We start from the raw sequence: 10,899 nt of genomic DNA, 5'->3' as shown, positions 1-10,899 counted from the left end.
CTTGACCACAGGGGCCTATGGAAGAACCAAAGTGTTTTCTCCAAACATCTCTCTCCCCTTCATTGAGCAAGGTAATCACCCACAGAAATAGAATTATATATATTATACATCTATAATATATATAAATATAGATATAGATAAATAGAATTAATAAAATTTAAGCCATTGGAGATTTGTTGCTAGAACAGCCATCCCAACAAAGCAAATTCACTTTGCATGACCAGGTGAGCAGCTTCTGAGAACAGTTTTAAGTGTGATTGCTTAGCTGATATGGAAGCTAATTCACTAAAAAGATCTCACAACCCTGGGTCTCACAATGTGAAAAATGAATAAGACCCTTCATGCATCAGACAGGATAATTCTGGTAAAGTTGGTGCTGACAGGATTGAAGAACAATGATGGAGGAGTCTGGCCTTGTTGTCGTCATTCCAATTGTCACCCTGAGTGACGAAAAATGTGTTTCCTTTTCTGGCATCACTTATCTTTCAGCTCTGTAATAACTAAACTGTATTCTTGTGACTTCTGAGTCTGATAAAAATTAAAAAGGAGGAAAGAATGCATGCGTATGTGTATGTGAGGGAGAAAGAGAGGAAGAGTGAGAAGCTGCTGGACAAACACACCGACAAGCCATGATTGTTTGGGATAGATCTTTCCACAGCCCTAATAGGGAAAGCTGTTTGTAATTATATGGAGAAAGCTAGGTTTTGTACCAAATCGAGAAACAGGCAATGTTTCCAAGATCCACCCTGAATCTTTAAGCAAGATAGCCCAGAATTTCTTGTTAAAAGCTTAAGGGCTCAATTTATGCTAAGCATTCAAGGAAATGTCTCATCCAAACAGGATATCATTTTTCATATTAAAGAAGCAAACTGATCTCAGTGCATAAATGTTATTATTCACAGTGGCAAAGGAAAATAGCATTTATTTCACTCCTTTCATATGGATGGGAAGGAGGGAGAGAGAGGTCCTACCTCCTTTGAGGCTAAAGGAAGGCTTAGAAACAGAATTCCTCTTTCATGGGGGAATGAGTACATGTGTGTATATATGTGTATGGTATATGTTTACAAATCAGATAGGTAACTCCATACACCTTCCGTGGTTTACTTTTATTTATTGCTTTGAAGGGTCAGTATACAAGATGTGTATGTTGCCTTTTAAACATTTTTCAGTGAAAGAATCAAAGCTAATTTCAGTATGTGAAAAGCAAGCAGATTTCATTACTGATTATAACTTTACTTCAAAATGATAAGCTGTGGGATGAAGGTTCTCAAAACTGAATGTCCAAATGGGAATTTATGATGTGAAACTTCATGTTTATCACTCACAGACTTCAACACAAAAAGAACTATACGTATATGCAATATATACATATACATATATATATACATATAAATTTTAAAGGAGCATCAAATGAACCTCATTTGATGGCTGATACAGAATTCCATAATTAATTCAAGTTGGGCCATGTTACAACTGTACCACTTCCCCAACTTTCATGCACAAGAGTTGGTCAATAAACATTGATGAAGCACCTATTATGTACTAGACACTATGCTAGGTGCTGGGGATCACAAAAAAGGCAAAAGACAGTCCCTGTCCTTTACAATCACAACAAACAAACAAAAAATGTAAAAAGTATCTATATACAGCATAAATGGGAAATAATTAAGAGAGAGGAGGCATTAGAATTAAGAGGGGGTGGAAAAGGCTTCCAATAGAAGTTGGAATTTTGCTTGAGACCTAAAATCAAAGAAGCCAGTAAGCCAAGATAAAGACAGAGAGCATTCCAGGCATAGGGACCAAAGAGCATGTGGTGGGGAGTAATGTGTATGAAGACCAGAAAAGTAGAAGGGGGCTAAGTTATAAAGGACTTTGAACACCAAACAGAGGATTTTTTTTATTTGATCCTAGAGGTGGTAGGGAGCCACTGGGACTTCTTGGGTAGGTGGCATCACATGATTGGATCTGAACTTCAGGAAAATCCCATTGGTCACTGAATGAAGGATAAATTGAAGTAGAGGGAGACATGAGCCTGGCAGATCCACCAGCAGGCTACTGCAATAATCCAAGCATGAAGCGATAAGAGTCAGTACCAGAATGATAGCAGGATCAGAGAAAAGAAGGGGATATATTCAAGAGATGTTGCAAAGGTGAGATCAACAGGCCCTGGTGACAGCTTGGATATAGGAGGTGAGGGGGGATAAAAAAAGAGGGAGAAATCCAGGATGATTGTAGGTGGAAAGCCTGAGGGACTGAGCAGATGGTATGGCCCTCTCCAGTAATAAGGAAAGTAGGAGGTGTGGATGGTCTGGGGAAAAGATAATGAGCTTGGTTTTGGACATGTTGAGTTTCCTTCATGAGTTCAAATCTGACCTCACAACACTTACTAGCTATGTGACCCCGGGTAAGTCACTTAATCCTGTTTGCCTCAGTTCTTCATCTGTAAAAGGAGCTGGAGAAGGAAATGACAAACCACTCCAGTATCTTTGCCAAGAAAATCCCAAAATGGGGTCATGAAGAATTGGACATGACTGAACAACAACAACAACACACACACACACACACACACACACACGCACACACACAAACTAATATTCAAAAACATTCTGTGGATCCTCTTTTTAAAGTATATCACATGAACCCTACTGGTGTACTTACTTTTAATAGTTTGCCAGTAGATGCATTAGCTCAAAGAAAAAGCACAGTAAGGACAGTAGCTACATAACATTCTTTCCCATAAATCTGGAAGTGCATGCTCCCAAAAACACATGCATGTAGGGAGTGCATGTGACTAAAACAACTCATGTCTCCAGTACTGCTGAGCACCAGTGTCTTTTCTCTTCTTGTAGAGTTCTTATGCTACTCCCCTCCTGGGCAAGCTGCTCAGCTGGGCTCCATGAATCTTCTCCTCTCCAGAGCACGACTCTCAATTGCTCAATTTCCAAATTATTGCTAAGGGCCAGCAGGCTTGTCTTTTAAGGGCCACCTGGGACATGGCCAATCTTTTCCCATCTAGTGACCAGGATCTCCTTCCAAATCAACCAGAGAACTTCTTAATACTCTATCAAAGTATGACAGGGCACAGCCACTATCTTTGCTCAATACCTCGATTGTCTGCCCCTCATTTAAAGAGATAGCTGAAGGCAGGCAGGTTGTGAAGGAACCAAAGCTCCACCTCCAACTACATAAAGTACATCCAATTTCTCTGAGTCTTCTCTACGAGCATCCCTCCCTAGCGTATTCTGATAGTGTGTCCCCAAATCCCAGGAAGGCCATATGATATCTGTCTTTATACTTAATATTTAACGACTTTTCTTTTGGCTTTTAAAAAGACAGGGACTGAGAACAAGAAAGGGGCTAGTTTTAGTATTTAGGAGGTATGTTTGCAAGGTCCTATTCAACTTGGTCAAGTCATTAACTTTTTCTTTCTGCCTCTAGTGGGGGGAGGGTGGGAATGGTTTGTTACATTTACTTTTAAGGCCTTTTCCAGATCTAAATCTATGATTCACCAGAATTTAAACCTCTTTTGTCTTAGTATTTCCAGCACTTAGCTCTGTCTTTCACACAGTAGGCACTTATATTTGCAACATTTAGCTCTGTCTTTCACGCAGTAGACACTTAAATTCTTGCTGATTGGTTGGCAGATCCATGTGGCATTAGTCAAGTGTGGGTTTAACCTTTCTGAGCCTTGGTTTAACATTCTGCAAAGCAGAAATGTTAATATCTGTCTTGCAGTATTGTAAGAAATGTCATTTATAAAGTGCCATAAAAAACTTAGCTCTTTTTATTTAATGTGTATGCAGTACATGATTTTACTGCATTTGAGTTGCACTGAGAGCAGAAAATATAGATATACAGTAATTACTCTTGCAGGTGACCCCAAAGGCAATGGAAAGATGCATGATGGGTATAAACAGGCTGCAATATATTACAAATAATGACTTGTATGTGAAAAGTGGAATGAAAAACATCACAAAGAACAGGTTTGACTGACAAAAGATGTGGCTCAGTCAGGTAGCAAAAGTGAGAAAAAACAAACAGCCTTAACGTTGCAACAGTATCCACAAAATATTAAAAGAACCAAGGGAAGGCCTCTATTGTATTGGATGGATTGTCTATGGAAGGTTAATGGAAAGCCATAGAAAATACAGAGGCAGGCAACACAAGAAGGCAGGATAGATTGAGTTGCAAAGGTAGAGGGACTATCCATATGGATGAGATCATAGAGACATCAATGAGTCAAAATACAGCCCTTTGGGGGGAAAAACATGGAAAAAAGGAATGATATAATTCCTAGATGGCCTGATTAATCAGTAATCATCTGGGTTAGTCAATAAACCACTCTACACTAGTTTAGCCTCTGGTATGGAATAATAAAATGTTATCTATAGTGAATAAACTTTTCATTTGTCTCCAGGCTATTCTCCAGACTCTCTGGACTTTCTCGACCTTGATATAGAAACCTCTTCACCCTGGAATCTCACTCTTCTCCTGGGCTTCTCACATTGGAAATACCCTATGCCTTGGGGCCGTTCCCTCCGATTGACTGGTCCCTTCCAGAATCTCCATTCCAAGGAGGTCACCCGGGCCAGCCATGCCATTATTCCTCTCCAGGCTATACTGAGTCTCTGGATTTTCTCTACTCCCCCTTTAGCTTCCTTTTATGGGTTTTCTTCCCCATGAACACAGAAGGTCCTTGAGAGCAGACCTGTCTTTCTGCTTGTATCTATATACCTCACCCTTGGTATAGTGTCTAGCATACAGTAAACACTTCGTAAATGCTTGTCGGCTTGACTTGTTTACTCTCATTTAGAATCACAGAACTTTAGGATTAAAAGTGCTTGAGAAACCATTTACTCCAAGCAGGTTGGTTAATGAGGAAGTACACTAGATGAGAGGCAGTGTATTGAGTAGTGGCTGGAGAACTGACCTCAGGACCGGGAATACCCAGGTTCAAGAGATGCCTCTGACACATACTATGTGACCCTAGGCAAGTCACCTAACTTCTTAGTACTCTGGACAACTAACTTTTAAAAGGGAAGTGCCAACTTGCACTCATCTAGGAATTCCCTATACCAATAAGACCAGTCCTTTTACCTCTCAATTTAGGACTAGAAGATGCCTAGAAGGTCAAAGAGTATCTAAACCGCACCCCACTCCCCATTTCACAGATGAGGAAACTGAGCTCTCTAGAGCTTACATAATAATAACTAGCATTTATATGTGCTTAGAGCATTACAAAAATGTATTTGATCCTCACAACAACCCTGTGAAGTGGGTGCTATTATTGACCCCATTTTACAGATGGGGAAACTGAGGCACAGACCCTTACCCAGGACCACATAGCTACTAAGCAACTGGGGCCAGGTTTGAACTCAGGTCTTCCCAACTCCAGTCCCAGCGCCATTTACATACTACACCACCTACCTGCCTCCCCGAGGTCACACCCAAATATAAAGAGCAGGACTGAACCTCAAAACAGTCTTCTGACTTCAAAACCTCCGCTATTTTTTTCACTAAAATTCACTGCCTCCTTCCATAACTATCAAAAAACCCACCTAATTCTGGTGTTCTATAATTCCATCGGCCCTTTCATCTTATAGATGAGGAAGCTGAGGCTTGTTTTGCCCAAGATCTCATTAATCAACAGCAGAACACACCAGGTTCCTGACTCCAAGTCTTATGTTCTTTCCATTAGGACAGAGTAGACCTTCTTTTTTTTAATTTTGTCTTTGCACCTCCAGCACCTAGCATGGTACTTCGCAAACAGCAGGCCATTAATAAATGCTTGTTTAATATTAATAGCTTATACGGCTGATACGTGTTGGGCATCTGATCTTGGGACTAATCACCTCAGCTGTTACACAACACCTAAGTGGATGAGCTCTCCCTCACCCTACCTGCCTTCTCTTTCTTCCATCCCCCTCCCCTCCATCATTCTCCCTTTCCCCCGGTATATACGTGTGAGCACATACACGCATACACATGCACACCATTCATCCCTCCATTTAAAAAGGGAACAGCAAAGAGAAATGGCCATCCTGATTTCCCTAGTGGTTCTAGTCTGCTAGGAGCCACTCCATTCAACAACTCCTGCAAAAACCAAACAGTGTGAAAGACAATGCGAGTGAGCTGTTGACACAACAGCCCATCTCCTCTTTGTTTGTTTTTTCTTCCTTTAAAGCTCTCACAATACTCCTAGCATAGTACCATCTGCTGGAGCGCGCTGAACAGGTAGCTTTAAAATGATGATAGCTCTGGGAAATGATAATCACTGGGTCATAGAAAGCAGCACTGCAGTGTATAAATAAGATAAGTAAAACTGCTGAGGAGTGCATGTTTGCTTTAATAAAATGTGTTTTCCCCTTTTTGTGTAGAATGCCTCTCTTGAATGCCTGGGGAGCACAGCTGAACTGCATACCAGAAGCATCCAGGCAGTTCCAGAATCTGGAAATGAGGGTGGGATTAGAGAGGAGAGGAATGAAATATTACAAACTGAGACCCAGAAAAAAAGAAGAGGAGGGAACCCAAAAGGGTCAAATCAGCATTTTGCTGATGCTATGCATCCATCCGTCAGTCAATCAACAAGCACGTGTTAAGTACCCAATAAATGCCAGGTACTGAGCTAAGCGCTTGGAGAGAGACAAAGACCAAAAAAAAAATTATAATATGCTGGGTGTTTACAACATAACCACAGATAAGTAAATAGAATATACAAAATAAGTCAGAGTAATTTGGGAGGAAGGGGAACACTGGCAAACATGGGAAATCAAGAAAGCCGCTTCTAGTATGTGTCACATTAGTTAAGAGACAGAGGTAAGGAAAGAAAAGGAATCTAGGCCCGGCCTAATGCATACATGGAGACTTCACACAATGGCCTGAGTTACCTGGGAATGTATGTTACATTTTAAGGAAACAGAATCTATTTATTCCCAGAGAAAAGCAGCGTCCTGTGAGTTATCCTAGGGTAAGGTTAACTTCCAGTCAAAAGCTTCTCTGCATTGAGACTTTGAAAAGCACTCCCATGGTGATCAGCCCTGGATAATGCAATTGGTTTAAGTCAGGGGTGGGAAACCTTCAGCCTCAAGGCCACACGTGGCCCTATAGGTCTTCAAGTGAGGCCCTTAGACAGAATCCAAACTTCACTGTGAAGTCTGGATTCTGTCAAAGGGCCACACTTCTGGATTTGTTCTGTGAAGTTTGGATTCAGTGAGAGAGCCGCACTTGAGACCCTAGAGGGCCATGCGTGGCCTCGAGGCCACAGGTTCCCTGCTCCTGCTTTAAACGAACAAGAACACTTACCGAATGTTTATGAAAAACAAAAACAAAAAGAAATGAATGTACTGTCCTTTAGCCAAGGTAGAGGTTTCTAACCTTTGTCTCCATAGATGACTCCGATTCAAAGAGAATTCTCCTCATTCACTTTAATTTTAGTAATGAATAAATGCCACAACAAAGTTGCTGTGGAGTCTAGCATTAAACTGAACGGATCACAAGAGAGTATCACATTTCCCTAAAGGATGAGAATGTCAAGTCTGTGAGATCCTAAATCTCCCCAAAGGCTCCCATGGTCCTTAAAATTAGAGATGAAGCATCATCCACCTCTATCTTTTCGTTTTAATTTGAGAGACAGCATGAAGTCATGGAACCTGACTCCAAATCATGCCTACCACCTACTACTTTACTAGGTAAGTCACCTAACCTTTCTAATCCTCAGTTTCCTCATCTTTAAAAAGAGGGAGTTGAACTAGGTGGCATCTGAGGTCCCTTCTAGATTTAAATCTATGATTCTAATGATCTTATGGTGTTTTATCCATTATCTTACTCCTCTCTCAGGCATCTAAAGCCCTTCTCAACAAAGTTCTGGTTTGAACTTACCTTCCCAGGATTATTATACATCATTCCCCTTTGCTCACTCTATGGACCAGCCAAATTGGGTGGTCTTACTATTCCTCACACATAACAGCTTGTCTCCCACAGTTATTCCCATTACATGCCTGTAATGCCCACCTTCCTCACCTCCATGTCTCAAAATCCCTACTTTCCTTTGAAACTCAGCTCAACTGCCACCTCCTATATGAGACCTGTTCTGATCCCCCTAGCCAGTGAGCTGGTGGTCCCTTCCCCAAAACTGCTCTATATTTATGGTGTATATTACACTTATAATGTGTACATAATGTCTCTCCAGATAGAATGCAAGCTGTTTGAGGGCAGGGAACATTTGATTTTTGTCTCTATTCCCAGTGCCTGACATTCTATTAGTTTTTCTAATGAATATCCCAAAGTATAAAACCTAATTAAAAGCTCCTTGTGTCAATATTTTCTATCTTTGTATCCCCAGTATTGAGCACAAAACTTTATATGTTTAATAATATGTATAATTTTATAATAAATGTTTAATAAATAAATTTTTATTGAAATAAATTAATTATAAATTGAAATAAAATGAATGTATTAAACATAAATGTTTAATAAATGTTTATTGAAATAAATTAGATGGATTTGAATTGAACTGGATCAGTCTTCAAACTGAAGGCCAATCAAAACCTAGGTTGATCAGAAAAGTGTATTAATTACATAAGATTTGAGGGAATGCAGGTGTGATGTCAAATAAATAATAGAATCATACATCACACAACTCTAAAGAGTCTTAGAGCTCATCTGAACCAACTCCTTCATTTTACAGGTGAAGAAACTGAGGCCCAAGAGCTCAAGTGATGTGTCCAGTATCACAATGGTAACCCTTATCAAAAGATTTAATCCAGCAGGGATTTGTAATCTACCAATCAAAATGAAGCACCATTTTCAGTTTCTGAACCAATTCCATGGAACCGCCAATCCACACCAGTCTTTTTGATTCATCCTCTCTATTTGGAAGTCTACTCTGAATATGACCCTGGATCAATGACCAAATTCAGTTTTACAATATTCATCTGTCCCATGGTCTCAAAGAAGGATAGTGTTGTAGTTCCATATGTGAATGATTACCCCAGAAATGAAATGTCTGGAATTATTAGGATTCATAAAGTCTCTATCCAGGAAGAACTGTGGCAACTTCATTTCCAGTATAGTCCCAACCAAACTATGGATTTAGCACCTATAGGGTCCCAAACAGAACCTTGAACAATGAGAATGAGTGACAGGAACCATAGCTCAAGGAAATGGGAGGGTGGAGAAAAGAGCTGAGATAGCTAGTTATAAGTGCTCAAGAAAGAAATGACCAGGTACACCTGAATTGGTGATAGCCCACACCTGGACCCCAGCAGCAATGACATACTTGAGAAATCATTTTAAAAATCTACCTGTTTGAACCAGGACAACATTGCACACAGTAACAGCAACACTGTACGATGATCAACTATGATTGACTTAGCTCTTCTCAGCAATGCAAGGACCTAAGACAATTCCAAAAGACTCATGATGGAAAATGCTATCCACATCCAGAGAAAAACTATGGAGTCTGAATGCAGATTGAAGCATACTATTCTCCCTCCCTCTCTCTCTCTCCCTCCCTCCATCCCTCCCTCTCTCTCTTTCCCTCCCTCCCTCTCTCTCTTTCCCTCCCTCCCCCCCCCCTTTCTGTCTTGTTTTTTTTTCTTTCTTGTGGTTTTCCCCTTTTGTTCTGATTCTTCTTTCACAACAGGAGTAATGTGGAAATATGTTTAATATGATTGTACATGTGTAGCCTTATCAGATTGCATGCCATCTTTGGGACAGTGGAGGGGGGGAGCTTAGAACTCAAAATCTTATAAAAGTGAATGTTGAAAACTACAAATACGTACATACATACATATATACATAAAAATTAAAATTGTTTTTAAGAAGTCTACGTTCGTCTTTCCCCTAGCTCAAGATGGCGGACAAAAAGTCTCCAAAGGAACCAAAGGAAAAGAAGGTCAAAAAGGAAAAAAAAAGAGAACAAAAAGGAAGATGTGGCTGAAAAGGTGGTGAAAAAGCCTCGAAAGCATTGCAGTCGGAACCCAGTCCTAGCCCGAGGGATTGGCAGATACTCTAGGTCTGCAATGTATTCCCGGAGAGCCATGCACAAGCAGAAATATGCTGCACCAAAAACCCGGATTGAAAGGAAAAAGAAAGAGAAGGTGCCTGCTACTGTCTCAAAGCCAGTTGGTGGTGATAAGAATGAAGGAACCCGTGTGGTAAAGATTCGCAAAATGCCTCAGTATTACCCTACTGAGGATGTGCCTAGAAAGCTGCTAAGTCATAGCAAAAAGCCCTTCAGGAGACTTCGAGCTAGCATCAAGCCAGGCACTGTTCTGATCATGCTCACTGGCCGCCACAGGGGCAAGCGAGTGGTTTTCCTGAAGCAGCTGGCTAGTGGCTTGCTACTGGTGACTGGACCTTTGACCATCAACCATGTTCCTCTGAGAAGGACCCATCAGAAATTTGTCATTGCCACCTCTACCAGGGTTAACCTTTCAGGTGCAAAAATTCCAAATAATCTTACTGATGCTTACTTCAAGAAGAAGAGGTTCCGTAAACCTAGACACCAAGAAGGAGAGATTTTTGACACAGAAAAAGAGAAATACGAGATTACAGAGCAGCGCAAGGCTGATCAGAAAACAGTGGACTCTCAGATCCTGCCCCAAATCAAGAAAATTCCTCAGCTCCGTGGCTACCTGCGTTCTGTATTCTCTCTCTCCAATGGAGTTTATCCGCACAAACCGGTGTTTTAAATGCCTTCCAGAGAACTCTTATTAAAATATGTGGAATAGTTAAAAAAAAGAAGTCTACAATTCTCCTAAATTTCTGTGGTAGGTGCCATGCAGCAAAAAAGAACAATGACCTTCAAGTTAGAGGGCATGGGTTCAAATCCTGTTTCTAATACTTTGTGCCCATTTGACCTTAAGCAATTTGTATAATCTCCAGGGGACTCATTTT

At 40.6% G+C, this 10,899-nt stretch overlaps 1 pseudogene; it reads left to right on the top strand.

The window, feature by feature from the left end:
- The first annotated feature begins 9,853 nt into the window (after window positions 1–9,853).
- Window positions 9,854–10,699, top strand: LOC118831510 (annotated as a pseudogene).
- Window positions 10,700–10,899: the final 200 nt, after the last annotated feature.

The sequence above is a fragment of the Trichosurus vulpecula genome, chromosome 9 (genome assembly GCF_011100635.1).
Source record: "Trichosurus vulpecula isolate mTriVul1 chromosome 9, mTriVul1.pri, whole genome shotgun sequence".
Classification (NCBI taxonomy): domain Eukaryota; kingdom Metazoa; phylum Chordata; class Mammalia; order Diprotodontia; family Phalangeridae; genus Trichosurus; species Trichosurus vulpecula.
The sequence above is the reverse complement of the archived record's forward strand: the minus strand, read 5'-3'. Positions and strand labels throughout refer to the sequence as shown.